Genomic DNA, 17,853 nt, shown 5'->3' on the forward strand with positions numbered 1-17,853 from the left:
TCAACTCTTCCGTACGGCCAGTCCCACCGCGTAAACTGTCAGATGAGCATGAATTCATTATCAGAGACACGTAGAGCATAGACAGTATCTTAATCTGACACGGTCGAGTATGTACACTTGTCGATTTTTTTACATCTTTGAGACCCTGCAGACGCTTTCCCCACCGCTGAATGTGCATACATCATAGAACCTTTTTTTCTTTCTACCATCTAATCTCCACTAGATCTCCACGATGCTCGAGTAAATCCCGATATAGCATCGTCGGCTCCCCAACTATTAATCGTAACTTATGAACCACGATTCCCATTTTTATAATATTTCTATTTGGCTTATACATACATCGTCTTCATTTGGAAAAAAAAACTTATTGGTAGGATTTCAGTCGAAACAACCCTGTATATTTTAAAATCTTATTTACAAATTTGGACAGACCGGAAGCAAATAAGTAAAACTGAATGTATTTGACTTTAACGCATACAAGTTTTTCAATTATTTACTTGAGTAGACTCTAAATGTTTCGTTAATGATGTGGCAGATATCTAATTGAAAAAGAAATAAATTGCCCTCTCAAAATAGTCCTTTTCTAGATTAATTCTGCTTATTTTCTCAATTACCTAATTACCTAATTGAAAAAGAAATAAATTGCCCCCTCAAAATAGTACTTTTCTGGATTAATTCTTCTTATCTTCTCAATCACTGGATCCCAATTTCATTGAAATAGGAGAGAACATCCCTAATAGCACACAATGGGACGTACAATTCATGTCCATTTAACGTCGGAACGTCCATGGACTTGATTTGTATGTCCTTTGGACGTCCGTTTCCGGGCAGTTTTAGGACGTCCAAGATGGATATCCATTGTTAGTCCAATTTATGTACAATGTCCGTATCGGATATCCATTGGATGACCGTGATGGACATAATACGGACTATATGACATATGTCCGTATCATATAGTTCCAAAATAGTCCCTGACCGACCTTATACAGGCAATGTCAAAAATATGTCCTTACTGGATATCCATTAGGTGTCCGTGATGAACATAGTACGGACCATATAACTTATACATATATATTACATGGTCCGTATAACGTCCATCACGTACACCTAGTGGATATCCGTTAGGGACATCTTTTGAATGTCCTCACCGGATATTCACTAGGAGTCCGTAATGGACGTAATATGGACCAAATAACATATATATATTACATGGTCCGTATAAGGTCCATGACGGACACCTATTGGATATCCGGTAGGGACATCTTTTGAATGTCCATACTGGATATTCACTAGGAGTCCGTAATGGACGTAATATGGACCAAATAACATATATATATATATTACATGGTCCGTATAACGTCCATGACGGACACCTATTGGATATCCGGTAGGGACATCTTTTGAATGTCCATACTGGATATTCACTAGGAGTCCGTAATGGACGTAATATGGACCAAATAACATATATATATATATATTACATGGTCCGTATAACGTCCATGACGGACACCTATTGGATATCCGGTAGGGACATCTTTTGAATGTCCATACTGGATATTCACTAGGAGTCCGTAAGGGACGTTATATGGACCAAATAACATGTATAAGTTACATGGTCCACATAACGTCCATCACGGACACCTAGTGGATATCCGGTAGGGACATCTTTTGAATGTCCATACCGGATATTCACTAGGAGTCCGTAATGGACGTAATATGGACCAAATTACATATAACATTACATGGTCTGTATAACGTCCATCACGGATACCTAGTGGATATCCGGTAGGGACATCTTTTGAATGTCCATACCGGATATTCACTAGGATTCCGTAATATAGACCAAATACTACATACATGTATATCAATGAACACCAAAATTTAATATTATTTTTCACTAAACTCCATTTTTCCGCTTTGTAGTATATGAATATCTTATGAATATTATATTATGTATAACGTTATGATGAACGAAGACTAAATACTTGAGTAATTACTATTATAAAATAATCTATGTTTGAGTTTTAAGACTTTAGTTTTTATTATATGGTATTTCTGTATTAATCGACTACTATTCCATAAATCAGTTAACAATATAATGAATATGTTCCTACAAGTAGGTATATCGTATAGTCTCGGTAGCTAGGACGGTTGCAGCGAAGACTCAGTAATGCGATGTCCCCCACGTACTCGCGAGTTCGAATCCGGGCCAAGTGTAAAAACTTTCTAGTAAGTATGGATGGAAATGAGAACAACACAGAAAATATCATCTGCGTCTGAGGTATGGAGAGTAGAGAGAAGGAGAACGATCGCTGCTTTGAGACCACAGATTTTTTGTCCCCTAAAATATGTACCAATAGTAGTAGTTCATGCTTTTGCCAACAGGCGCGCTGGCCATCACGAGAGTGCAAAATTTTGTTTACACAAATCAAATTGTAGTTGGCTCGTTGGCTGAGTGAACTGTTTCCCTGGTGACAGATGATAGGAATATTATTATTGTCGATTTTTGATAAGAGAACAACATATGACCATGGTGAAATGTTGAAGCGTGCGCTAGTATAAGAGTGTTTTGGCATCGGAAAGAAAAGGAGAAGAGATAAAATTTCCGAGAGCATTTTTGAGAGAAAATTGGGAAAAACCTTATCTCAAGAATCAACTCCCAATCAATTTGTGTGTCAAGAGCACTTTTGCGATGAAGATATCAAAAAGATGATGGATTCATTATAAACGAAATCGAAATTGTCATCCCTCGTGAGAAGTGGACTCTTCTGAATTAGAATATTTAACCAATAAAACTACATGGTTCAGAAGTAAATATTCTTGAAGAATTTTGTTGGCATAACATAATATATGGTTTATATCGGTTCTCAGCTGAGTATTGGCAAAAGAATCTACTCTAATACCTAAGTGATAAATCTGAGACTGCTACCTTTTGTTGTCTTGATGTGTACTGCTCCTCACTACGGATTTATATAATTTTGAAGATTAGTAAACCAACTAACATAGCTGCTTTCAATAAACAATGATAAACAAAAGTAGGTACAAATTTTTTGATCAGTGATTTCTTTTGAATTTCATTGATTTCGACTTGCATTTTATTGCATATAATTCAGAGAACTCATATTCAATATAGATTTGAAGAAAGGTATTTGAAAAATCATCAGAAAAACCACGATGACACATAACCTTAAATAAAATGAAGGCTGTTCATTTCAAATTGACGCTTGAATCCCCACTCCTTATCGATACCCGTTGTAATCGCAGCGACACCTATTTTCCCCGTTTTTGGAGACACATTTTTAGTACGGCGATCGTTCTCCTTCTCTCTACTCTCCATAGTCTGAGGCATTGGGTTCTAGGACATTAAAATTCTAATAGATAGGATAGCCAACGTCGTGAGCTAAATTTTTGTACCGTTGAGATAGCTAATGATAGTCCCAACGGGATATCCATTGGACGTCCGCGATGGACGTCCGAATTCGGTTCAAAGTTGTGACATTTGTACGTCCCTCGGATGTCCATAGAACGTCCATTGTACCAGAAATGGACGTCCCATGGATGTCTGTAATGTCCCAAGAGGACGTCCTATGGATGTCCATAGGACTACTTTGTGCGATTAGGGATGTCAGATATTGGGACAAATTATTTAACAATAACTGAGTCACAAACACTCTGCACGCGTAAGAAAATTGGCATGTGTTCATCGCACAACATTGGAAAAAGAATGGAAAATGAGAACCATGCTCTTTACAAAGAAATCATAACTTTATTTTATACAAAATAACTAAAATCTATATTAGGCCCGGTACTTTCACGTGCGAATAAATAAATTTATTCGCATTTATTAAGTTTTATTCGTAAGATTAGTAAAAATGCAGTCTTTTCACTTTCAGATAGTGTTATTCATCGAATAAATCTGTCATTGAAACTTAATTAGAAGAGTTTATTTGTCATAGATCGAATGTCGGTACGTCATTATTCGTTGAATAAAATTTATTCGAATGTGAAAGTACCGGGCCTTACAAAGGTTGATCAAAACTGAAAATCAAAAAACTGGAATTTTCTTTATCCGCTTCTAATTATTTTTCCAGCGAGAGAATGATTTCCTCACTCTTCTCTGATGTATTCTTGGTAAGAATAATAATACAACAAAGCAGTTTGTATGCGTCGATCAGTTTAGTAAATAATTCACTTTAGGTTTATTATTATAAAAGCATTCTGGTCTGACGACCCTGAAGTCTGAAGTGTATTATTTAATTATGGAGGGTAGCCTCCATATATTTAATACATCTAACAATACAATATGTACAATACAACTTCATGAAAATCCATGTCTATTAATGATGATTAGTGTTAGTGAACTAAAACCAGAATTTTATGAAGTTCACTAACATGAGTTGTTGAACCGCGACCCGTGTTTCGCAATCAGAATAGCATCTTCAGGTGTATGGGCGAAAGGTGAACATGTTTCCCTTAACCCAACATTGTGATAGCGAAACAAGTGTCGTGGTTAAACAACTCATGTTAGTGAACATCATAAAATCTGTGTTTTGTTCAATATTAAAAATGATAATTGATTAGGCTTCATATTAAGCGTTGAACGTCACTTCTTCGACCACACTGTATACGAATGCGGTAAGATTGCTAGGCAATACGCCAGATGAATCTGTTAATCTGATCTACATAAAATATTTTCATAGACTAATAACGCAGAATTCTAAACGGATGTTAGAGAGGAAACTGTTATCGGTGTAGTTTCCCACTCCCACACAATACCTCATGGAGCAAGTTCCTTTCTTCCTAGAATAAAATTCGTTTCGTGGATGAACATAATTTTTTTATGAATATTTATACATATAAACTTTCAGTTTCGTTTTCGTTTTGTCAAGTTCACTGCAAGATATAAAATAGTGTAGGTAATGACTGAATATAAAAAGAACTTGAAAGTATAGTAGGCATTTCAAATTACGAATGCACAACAATTATACAGGGTACTTTCGCCATTTTTCCATTAGCTTCTACATTTTTAGCCCAGAAGCTCTGGTTACAGTGGTTACACCTATGTTTAGCCGGCTTAAGATAGAAGAAACTAACATTAGTATATCCCCAAAGCTAAATCTAAGTTTAGCCGGCTAATCTTAAATTAATGTCCAGCTATCTTTAGCCGTTACATATATATTAATGGATTCATTGCCAATTAAGGCGTTACCCCTCCAATATTTTTCCGCTTGCATAATATCTGCAGTGAACTCGAACGTGCTCCTACCTTCTCGATTCTTACACGCTTGTTGTCTGCGGACATATGCCATTGTCTTTATTTGGGTTCCAATCTGGGGGCGTTTAACCGGATCTCTTCGAATACTAGATGGCGCTCGAGTACTTGATAATACTCAGTAGCTACTACTAATATTTGATTAGGGTCCGCCAATTTCAAGCATTTTCCATCATGATTCGGAATGAAAGAAATATGTAAAGCCTGTAGAAGTTTCAAGTTTCAGATCTGTAACTGGGCAAAATTCGTTGTCTACTGACGGGATCTCGAAAACTAGAGCTAGAAGAAAACGGATGAAACATTTTCGAGCTCTTGTTCAGAAAAACGAAGAACCGTAGCCTACGATTCTTCGTTTTTGCGTTATTAGGAAGAAATGAGATTTTGACGATTTCGAAAAGTTCTCAAAACTTTTTTGTCTTTGAAGTTAGAGTTACATCCGAAACTTGAACCTTCTTAGACACTTTTATGAGTAGAATTTACTGACGAAAAATTATTTCAAAAATAACAAATTTAATAAAAGTTTTCTTTTGAAAAAACTTTTTTAAAAAAGTTCGCCTAATGATACGAAAGGAAACAATATTTTGAACTCGTCAGTGGATACAACGTAAAAAGGTGCCTGTAAAAGGTTCAAGTTTCAGATCTGTAACTTCAAAGACAAAAAAGTTATGAGAACTTTTCTAAATCGTCAAAATCTCATTTTTTGCTAATAATTCAAAAACTAAGAATCGTAGGCGGCTACGGTTTTCATCATTCTTTGTTTCTCCGAAAAAGAGCTCGGAAATATTTTCATAAAGGTGTTGCAGACTGGTTGATCCATTGGTCTGACACTAATTGGGGGGGGGGGTCTTAATCTGACAGTTTGAAGATGATAACACTGCATATTTTAAAAATATCTTCCTTCCTCTAACTGACAGTTTCTGCTTTTATTATTAAAGTTTTATATAATAAAATTCTATAAAACTTTTGTCTGAAACAATTTTACACTCTTTAATCGTTTTCAAGCTAGAGGTTGATGAGGATGAGGAGCTCAGCCATAATGCGAAAGGGCAAGGTCAATGTAGAATCACAGTCTAATGTACAGGGTGGGCAAAATTCGTTGTCTACTGAGAGGATCTCGAGAATTATAGCAGCTAGAAGAAAACAGATGACACATTCTCTAGCTCTTTTTTCATGACTAATCCAAATCTGAAAACAGAATCGGACAATCATTTTTAGATTTCGAGTTATAAACAAAAATTGAGATTTTGACGATTCCGAAAAGTTCTCATAACTTTTTTGTCTTTGAAGTCACAGATCTGAAACTTGAACCTTTTTAGGCACTTTCATACGTAAAATCTACTGACAAAAGATTTTTTTCTAATTCAAAAATAAAAAATTCAATAAAAGTTTGCATTTAAAATAATGAAAGTTCACCTAATGATTCGAAATGAAAAAATATTTTGAGCTCATCAGTGGATTCTACGTAAAAAAGTGCCTGTAGAAGATTCAAGTTTCAGGTTTGTAACTTTAAAGACAAAAAAGTTATGAGAACTTTACGAAATTGTCAGACTCAAAAACGAAGTATCGTAGGAGGCTGTGGTTTTCACCATTCTTTGTTTCTCCGAAAATGAGCTCTGAAATGTGTCATCCGTTTTCTTCTAGCTGCTATAGTTCTCGAGATCCTTTCAGTAGACAACGAATTTTGCCCACCCTGTACATTCATCGCCATATATCTCAAAAACGTTTGAACGTAGAAAAAATTGTTTCCAACAAAATTTGTAGAAAATGTTATGTTCTACAACTTTAATGATGAATGCGAAAACAATTCGAAGCTCAGGAGAGGAGATTATACAAAAAAACCTACTTTTTTGACCTTTATGGCCAATTTTTATTGTTTTGGCTTGCTGAAACTGTCAGATTATATTTCTTCTGATATTCATTAGCTTCAAAATAAGAAAAAAGCCACTGTGCTCGAGAATGTACGCATGACGTTTGGCACCCTCTCACACATTTTCGTCACATTTAAATTGTAAATAATTAACCACATTTATCTTGATCTTATTATAATACGCCTAGGTTTTTTTTAATATGACTTGGCGTATTCTAAAACTACCAAAGTAAATGAAAATCGAACAATATGACTTATTAATTTTTAAGACGTGTTATAATACGCCTGATGCTTCGTAGTCTTATTGTTCGGGAGAATCTGTACTGTAACATATATTGTTATGACACTGTGACTTGCACGGTTAGCAAGAACACTTTTTGAATCCCTGTCCTTTGAATTTTGAAAATAATCTTAAAGCCTTTCTTAAGGAAATTACTTTATATTCTGGAATATTAATCACTTCATTACTGTGGCAGGCCTTGGATGGTACCAATTTGGTAAACATCAACATCATTGGAGATTTTTGCTATGGTTCCTAAAATATTTTTGGAATCCAGAGGTCCTTTATCTACTTTAGAAACTTCGATTGCTACGAATGATGACTATTTCTTCATTTTTGCATTGCACAATTAGCCTGACAAGCCGTCAGTCGTATTCGCGCGCCTTTGAATTTTGACAATAATAAGCCTAAAGAGCAAGAGAGGCATATTATAATACGCCTCAAATTGTCAGTCAAATTGTGAGATCCTGGATTATTTCGGTGATATTTTCAATATAGCTAATCGTATTCAACAAGCCTAGGCTTATTATAATATGATTTTACTATAATACTACGTGATAAAGAGCGAAGATTATAGAGTAGAAAGATAGGAAACGAAGCGACTGAAGTGATGTGAGCGCCATCTGTGTTTCAGATGTGTTTTTAAGGCCCTAAGACTAGTTGAAATATTGATTTGAGGGACATGTCAGATGGCCATTTTGATCAAAGAGGTTTGGAATGTTTTTTGACTCTCGTATCGCCTTTTGTTTATCAAGCTCGTTCTAGCTGCTGTTTATTGAAATTTGTGTCTAATTTCCTGGTGAAAGTCTCAAAACATCGATCGAAAATTATTGTATGGTGAAGAACTGTGGATCAAATAAAACGAATTTTACCAAGGAAAATGGAAATGTAAGTAGGTATTAAAACTGGTAACATGTGACGAAGTGGATAATATTTTCTGGGCGTAAAGGCCTCCATACACTACTGACTACACCATGTACAATGAACATTTTACTGCAAGTCGATTGAGGACTGTTCATTCACGCAAATTGTTGTATGCAGGAAGCATACCTTGCACAAAGGGCCAATTTAGGAGAAATTATGACATTTATACGTCTATTCAAAGATTCCCAATTGCTACTCCTTCGATATATTCAGAAATGCAAAGGTTTTATTGATTTAGTTTTGGGTATCGAGTGACTGTCAAATTGTTGTTTGGAAAGTCAAAGTTCTGCTGTGAGTGTTTCTTCATTCATTAATCAATTCTTATATTGTGTCATAAAGAGACCATATCATAAAGAAATTATAAAGAAACTCTACTGACGGGCTAATATACAGGTCTTGTATACCTTAGTAAAGTTTTTTTAGTTGGGGTTCTGAAGATTCTGTAAATAATATGTAAGTAACTGAAATGTGTATGCTATGACGGTATATTGAATATTTGTTTATATTAATTTCTGATCTAATTGTACAAATTCAACTATTAATTCAAAACAAAACGTATTGCACAGAAATAACACCCTTAACGTATAGCAGATCACCACATACAGGGTGATTCATAACTATTGGGACAATAGTTTGGACCAAAATATGGCAATAGGACCAAATACACCTCAATGAAATATTGCTGTTGAAAAAGATAGATAGCGTTAAAGTTTTTTTTTTTTTTCGTTTTTTGTATATTTTTTCATCCGTTTTTAAGGAAAACACAATTGAACAGTTCAGAGCATCGGAAGGGGATTTGAAGTAACGATTTATTTATTTTATTTATTTATTTCGACGATAAAGCATAATTAAAAACAATGTAACATAAAAAGAATAAACTTAAATTAAATGTTCTACGTGGCCTCCTCCGACTTCTATGCCTTTTCTAATTCTTTTAATAAAGGACTTTCGAACTTCGAAGAAAATATTATTCTGTCCCCTTATAAAAAATTCAACTTTAACGCCCTCTATCTTTTTCCACAGCAATATTTTATTGAGGTATATTTGGTCCTATCGCCATATTTTGTTCCAAACTATCTGCCTTTGGCCTATGTCCCAATAGTTATGAATCACACTGTATACACTTTTGTGTCCTAGTCAAAGCTCTATCCGTTGTCCATAATTTCAAATTTTTTTGTATTTTTTATAAATTGCAAAAAAATAAAGCACATCCAACAGTGTTTTTCATTGATATCAATTGATTCCGAACAATGTTCAGGTGAAAACTAACATTCTGATCCCAAAACAAAACCATACTTTTGTTTTGTTGGTCAGGATGTTTGTTCAATAAAACCTTTGCTTTTCTGAATATATCGAAGCAGTAGCAATTGAGAATCTTTGAATGGACGTATGAAAGTCATAGTTTCTCCTAAATTGGCACTTTGTGCAAGGTATATGCTTCCTGCATACAACAATTTACGTGGATGAACAGTTCTCAATTGACCTGCAGTAAAATGTTCACTGCACATGGTGTAGTTAGTAGTGTTTGCTGAAGTAATTGTCTTCAAGCCCTGAGAATTTAATCCACTTCGGAGCACTGAAAATTAGAATCAATGAATGATCGATTCACATGTTACGAGTTTTAATACTTACGCTCCCTTTTTCCTCAGTTGAGTGAAAAACTTAATCTCGGAAAATCCATTTTATTATTTGATCCACATTTCTTCACCATTCAATAATTTGGTGTTTTCACCAAGAAATAGGACAAAATAATTCAATAATCAGCAACTATAACGAGCAAGATAAATAAAAAGCGGTACGAGAATCAAAACATTCAATCCTCTTTGATCAAAATCAGAGATATCTTCTATATCTCTGATCAAACTGGACATCTGAAATCTCACAAAATTTTTCACAAATGGCACTCAAATTAATATTTTAACCAGTCCTAGCGACTTAAAAACACGTTTGACACACAGATGGCGCTCAAATCGCTTTAGTCGCCTCGTTTCCCATCTTTCTACTCTATAATCTTTGGGTATAATTTTTGGTAGAGGTAGTTTACAAGGTATCTCCCCTCATATTAATCTGATACGCTCGAGTAAATCCCGAATTTCCCTCTTGGGCTCCCCAACTATATGTCGTTTATTGGACTATACGAACGTATGTCACATACACCCCTGAGAGGGAATTCTCAAGTGATAACATAATGTATATCGTATCGTGAAGAGTTTTCAGAATGGGGGAGTGCATATATGTATGAATGGCGTAGTACAATCCGAAATTAAATGTGGGTCAATTAGTTCGGATACTATGACTTTGAAATAACACGCTTATTGATAAACCTACTCGCTTCAATGATAATTTTTATTCCTATCCTTGAATCAATTCTGTCTATGACCAACAGGAAATGGCATACATATATTCGGGTTGTAATCATCGTTACAATTGAATATCCCATCCGTTTAATTTGTATGATCTCGAGGAGTGAAAAAATATCCAAAAAGGTCCAACCTAATGGTTCCAGTTAGGAACTGACTGAAATTTAAATTTTGGCAGATACAAAAATGGTATTCGGAAATTGGCTGCTGCATTTTCTTTATTTGGCTCAATGAATTAATCATATGGTGATTCCATAACCAATTCAAATTTCGTTCAGGGACCTTGCGTGTGATTCCATAATTGATTTGGCAACATATTAACACCACTCAAAAGTTGGAATATTTTAATCATATTCAGCAAGAAGGTTCCATATCGCCAGATGAATGAACAGAGACACATTATATCCACCGTCACTGGATTATTTTTCGGTCTCTTCTGGTTGTACAGGGTGCGAATGTTAATCAGCTAAAAATTCCCATTTTCTTGCGAAAAGTTTGATAATTGTTTTTTTAAGGTGGTTGAATTGTTAGATTATTATCAGAGGAAATTCTTGTCACTTCTTGGTACATTGCCTTGATATGGAAATATTTATAAGGTTTCATGAAATTACTTCTTCTTCTAGTTATAACTTCGGATCATCCTGTGTGTTGAATCTTTTGTATGGAATGAAGAAAATCAAAAATTCTTGTAGGGAGGAGAATAAAGAATAACGCTCACATAAACATCTATACATTTATTATTCTTCCAGCGACTTTTCGCCTAATATGATTTGGCTAATATGTTCATGTTTTTCAGGTTTTTATTCGAAATTTCTGATTCTGTGACATCCTTTTCAATTGATTCAACAGTTTTTTCATACACTCATAGTTGACATTGTCTATTTTAGCTTGACAAAGGCTACATTATTAGCCGAAACGTTTCTGGAAGAATATTAAATGTACAGATATGCCAGTGACCGTTATTCTTCACCCTACGTTGAGAATGTTCGAACAAAATATCGAATTGGAATAAAAAAATTCTTGAGTATTTCAAATTACCTACTTTACACATTTATATGTATATATAGGCTGTTTAATATTTAAGTGTACGAGGATTTATTGATATCTAGTTAGCCTAGACCAGTTCCATGCATAAAACATGTTGCGTTACCATAGCAACGAACAATAAGTCATTAGAAGTGTCAGTGTGAAGTTTGAGGTCGAAAAAGTAAACCAGAGTTACGCAATAAATTAAAACAAAGAAGATGTCCACCGAAATTGTGAAAATCGAAAAATTGGAGTATCAAGCCATCATCAAGTACCTATAGTTAAAAGGGTTAAGAGGTAAGCAGATTTACGAAGATAGCTTAATACCCTTGGTGATCAATGTCCTTCGTATGCGACCGTGAAAAATTGGACCGAGTATTTCAAAAGAGGTCGAATTGGGCTAAAACCGATATTTGAAGCACTGACTATTACAAACGAACACGTTCATCATATACATAGTTCACGTCCATTTGGACATGAGAAAAATTGCTGCAAAAGGTAGTAAATTTTCTTCCAACGAAGAGGTAATAAAAGCTGTGGAGGTCTGGTTTGCAGAGCTAGAAGAAAAATTTTTTTGGATGGTCTAGAGACGTTGCAGGTTCGTGGTTATAAATGTATCCAAGAGGAGAATATGTTGAGTAATAAAATATTTTGACATTGAAATTTTGTTTGGTTCTATAGTAGGATAAGAATTTGTCAATATATCCTCGTACATAGTTCAACTGCGGTTAATATACACTCGAAGGGTTGCAAATTACCTATAACTGTATATGGTCTACGATGCCTATTGAACAAGATGAAGGGTGCTTTATTCATTCGGTCATATTTTCTACAAGCCATGCCATAACTTTGAAACCACTCGGTATATCCTATTCCATTTTTAGGAGAATGTGTTGAAAAAAGTGAATAGTATTAAAGTTATTTCATATTTGCGCAATCCGTTAGCAACAATGTGATATGTAGTGGAAAAAAATTGAAGTTGAAGTTTTAGCTACTTTGTAAAACCTTCGGATTTTTTAATGCTTGATACACTTTTTTTCAATGTCATGGCACTGTTAATTAATGAACATAAAAGTGCGAGTTATTTTTACCGAAAAGAAAAATGACTCTTATTTTGATTAAAAATGTCAGAACGAGTTGGGAAAAGACAACTAATAATAACAAACTATCAATGTGCACTTGTTCACAATTACGAATATTATTTAATGCTGCCTTTCCAGGCATTCAAATTTATAGCACCTATTCTGATCAATGCGTTAACGAGCTCTATTTTGAAGCATTTTCCAATATAATGTATTTGTCTTTAATTCTTTGCATAAGTTCTTTCTTCGAATTTCTTTCGGCGGCGTATACATCAGGTATCTCCAGATGAAATAGTTAATTGGGTTCGAATCTGGTGAACGTGCTGGCCATGAATGTGGACCTTCCCTACCTATCCAGCCATTTGGAATATTTTCTTCGAGAAAATTTCGCACATTTACCGAAGAATGAAATGGCATGTTGAAAATACGTACCGCCAGTATTCTCATCAAGTACTGGCAAACAATTCTGAAGAAAATTTAAAAACTCCTCAGCAGTTAATTTGATCGGAAAAACATGTGTTCCTATAAAATGGTTAACCAAAACGGTACACCACAGAAATGAATTAGAGGGAAGAACTTAGGCAAAGAACGGGAAATGCTAACTGAGGGAAAATACAATTTTGTTGTGAAAAGCTTTACAAAATATTTTAAAAAGAGGTCAGGTCGTAAATGCATTGAGCAGAATGGAGGACATTTTGAACAGCTCCTATAAATTTGCATGCATGATGAAGAAGCATTCAACTTCTCCTTCTTTTGTGTATCTGAATGACAGCGAAAAAATGAAAGGGATGTTTTTTTGAGGAAAATAAAAGTGGGGATTTGGTATAAAATTTTTTGAAAAACCTCCCCCTGCAAAAGTTACACCCCTCCGAAGATTAACAAAAAGAAAATTGTTTTTCTTTTTTATTTTCCCTGCATATTAAGCTTGATATTCTGAAGGGAGTTTGTTGTTTAATTTTCTGCTATTTTCAAAAATGTTAATATGACCAAAAATTCCAAGGTTTTCAAGAAAATTATTCAGAAGATTTTGATTTATTTTCTGAGGAAGGAGTCTCAAATAAGCTCAATTCATTCATAGCGTTTCAACATTGTTACGAAAAAGTGTGTAACTTTCAACACAGTCTTCTCTAGGAATGATTTTTTTATTCTTTTTGCTTCAGATGTTGTGGCGAATGCACATAATAATTTTCAAGGAAAATTCAATCACCTCCCATGACTACCTTTCAAACTATACGCACCATTTATTTATAGCGTAAGAAAGAAAATTCTTGGTGTCATGAAACGTCCGAAAGCAACCTCATATAGATAAAGACATTATCGATAATTTTTTCCGGGTTCAAGGACCGTCAGTTTGTAAATTTTCAGTAAGCACTACCTGAAATTCTGTTCATAAACATCGCTTATTTGTTTCTTGAAGATTTGTGGTGAATCATTTGTAGTGATTGAAATTGAATGATTGATTTCAGACTTCTGAAATGATATCCAGTCTGAAGTTAGCGTTAAGGGCCCAACTTCATTTCCTATGCTATTTCAAAGTCGCGAAAAAAAACTAATAAAGTTCGAGTTTCTAACTTGGAATAAGTTCAGTAGGCTGTGATCAGGTTCTAATCCTAACCACTTACATTGAAACAGGTTTCAATAATAAATTAAAAACAGGAACAGCATTTGTAGTTTTATCTGCCGAATATGACACACTATGAAAGAACGATTTTATTTTCAAACTTTATACACATCTGAAGTGTAGATAGATGGTTCGCTTACTGGAAAACATGCTGTCAGATAGAAGGTTTTGTGTTTTTGTAGATAATAACAGTAGTCATTTCAAAACTTTGAATAACGGTCTTCCACAAGGATCAGTTTTAGCACCACTTCTTTTCAATTTATATCTGTGTGATATTCCAACGACTTCTGATTTTAGATGCATAGAGAATCAACTAATTACAGATTTGAAAATTTTGAGGAATTACTTCTACGAGTGGCAGTTGCGTCCTAACACAAATAAAACCGAGGTTTCGTATTTCCATTTGAATAATCATCAAAAATGAAGGAGTTCTGGATTCCCATTTGGAAAATTTGCTAACTATAATATCCTTCATTAAACACACTGCGCAAAAAAATTAACGCACATTCTGAAAATCTCAATTTCAATGAAAGTTAACTCTAAATTGACTTTATAACTTATTTTTTATGTTCTCTCGGGAAGGTTTTGAACGAAACAAGACACATTAAATGGAAGAAAAATTCAGGACTTCACCGAATCTTATGTGAAAGAAGAGAAATGAACAATTTCCAGAATACTGAAATGCTGATAAGTGATTTAATACTTGGTATTTCCACGCTTGCGTTAATTACAGCTCGGCAACGACGGTTCATGCTCAAAATGAGTGATCTTAAAATGTTCTGATTTAATCCTTCCCAGATTTCTCCGAGTTGGATTCCTAAGTCATTAAGAGTAGCTGGATGATTTTCTGAACTTCTCAGCCTTCTATTGAGGTTGTCCCCAACCTGCTCAATCGGATTGAGATCTGGACTTCTTGCTGGCCATTCCATTCGAGAGACTTCGACCTTCAAGGTTCTCCTGAACGATGCGAGCACGATGGGGTCTGGCATTATCGTCCATAAAAATGAAATTTTCACCAATGTATGGGGCAGATGGCACTACATGCTCTTCAAGAATGTTCCTTATATACTTATCAGCATTCATAGCTCCATTATCAAGGACCACTAGGTCTGTGCGAGCAGTCAAAGATATTCCACCCCATACCATAATCGATCCTCCCCCGAAACCAGTAGTATTCAGGAAATTGCACTGAGCATATCTTTCATGTGGACGTCTGTATACAAGAGAACGTCGATCATAATGGTAGAGGCAGAATCTAGATTCATCTGTGAAGAGAACTCTTTCCCAATCGGCCTCTTCCCAATGGATATGCTGTCTCGCAAAATCCAAACGCGCCCTTCGATGGGCTGGGGTAAGAGCTGGGCCTCTTGCCGCGACACGAGGCCTTGAATCATATTCTCTGAGGTGATTTCTTATTGTCTGAGTGATGATTTGCACCTCATGAGTTTGCTCAAGCTGAATTTGAAGGAGGCGAGCAGTTGCAAACCGTTGTCTCAACGAAGAAACTCTCAAGTAACGTTCTTGAATGGCAGTTGTTACCCGTGGTCTACCCTGTCCTGGTCTTCGGACATTCATACCTGTCTCCCTGAATCGCTGCAACATTCTGGACTCACTTGTATGGGAAACTCCAAACCTTTCTGTAATTCTTGTGTATGTCCCCTCTTCTTCTCGCAAAACTACCGCTTGGGCACATTCCTCTTGGGTCAAATTGCGTGTTTCGCGTTGCATAGCGATCGAGTGTAGAAAATCAAACGAAAGAAAAACTATTGATCACTGATTTGAAGAAAACCGTTGAAAGTGGATAACATATGCATGCATAATTCTGATAAAAATAATTATCATTGAGAACACCTTCAGTTGTAGAATAAATTTGAGATTTCCATAATGTGCGTTAATTTTTTTGCGCAGTGTAGCTGGTACTTCAAGGAGTGCTCCTGCAGCTACTCTTCGAACAGCAGCCCTAGCTTTGGTTTTTTCGGCTGCTGAATATTGTTGCCCCGTTTGGGTCAATAGTGTTCATGTGCAAAAAATTCATGCACAGTTGAACCTTTCCATGAGAACTATAACTGGAACTATTAGATCTTCATTCAATGGTTACAAGTTCTTTCAAACATTGTACCGCCTCATATTTGTAGACAGACTACAGTTATGAATTCCTGGAATAAATTCCAATCCTATCCCGACTCGTTTCCAATTCTACATTCCCGAAAATACCATTCCAAGACTGAAGTCGCGTAAACCTTTATGGTCCAACTCTTTACTTAATTCGAATATAAGGGACAGAGTCCTTCGGTAGTCTGAATGGAATAGGTGCACTATTTTCAACAAAGAATTAGTTATTGATCCCTCGAATAGAGTTCCTGGTTTTGATCTACCCAGGAAAATATGGTGTATTCCGAATCGTATAAGAACAGGTCACGGACGTTGCAATAGTATGCTTTTCAGGTGGAATTCAGTTGAAAGCCCTAGTTGTGAATGCGCGTAACCAGAAGAAACCATAAATCATCTGGTTAATCTTTGTCCGATTTATAAATTTCAGGATGGTTTTAGAGCTATACATGCAGTTTCCGAATCTTTTTTCAATTGGGTTTTCAATTTTGGGTCAATCTGACATATTGAATCTAATTTTATTATTTTACCTTTTTCTGCTTTTGTTTTCTCTCTATTTCAGATAAAAGTTTCTGGTATCTTGGAGGAGACTTTCTGGATTTTCCTTTTTGTTTGAGAAAGAATCAATTTTTGCACTGTGAGATGCCCTTGAATATGGAATATTTCAGCTTATTTCGTGAACAATCCAGTACACTCACACGGAGAAAGGGTTTTTTACTGAGGTTTCTCCCTGAGCCCATGTGTCATACACCAATTTGTATATGGTACCCCGTTTACGCTAACCTCTGCTAAAATTGTATCTCAAACACATGCTATAATTATTGTTTGCTGTTAAAGATTCTAATGCTCCGTATCAAAAGACTATACAGGGTGTCCCGTAAAGACCACGTCAAACGAAAACGGAAAGTAGATCAGAATGTGCTCTACCTGATGTGAAAAAATCGTTCATATGAAAGTCTCAGTTTTCGAGATATTTGATGTTTTATGAAAATGTTGAATTTTTTCACTTAAACTGCTTTCTCTCTTGCGGAAGCTACAATTAAATACTTTTCGAATCAGTTTTTTTCCGTAAATTTTATTGAATGATTACTCCAATTCATGCAATGAAAAATACCACAAAATATTATACAGGGATTCTGAAAAAAAAAATTGAAATTCATGTTCTGAAGGAAGTGTTTTTTTGTGCTGAATTCTATCTGACGTGCTATAAAAAAAAGAGACTAGACCTTTTCTGCATATTACGTTGAAAAGTTGCCCATTTTGTGAGGATTCCGAAATGATAAAATACAGGTGAAAAACTTCTTCACGAAAA

This window comes from Coccinella septempunctata, chromosome 2, assembly GCF_907165205.1.
Source record: "Coccinella septempunctata chromosome 2, icCocSept1.1, whole genome shotgun sequence".
Taxonomy (NCBI): domain Eukaryota; kingdom Metazoa; phylum Arthropoda; class Insecta; order Coleoptera; family Coccinellidae; genus Coccinella; species Coccinella septempunctata.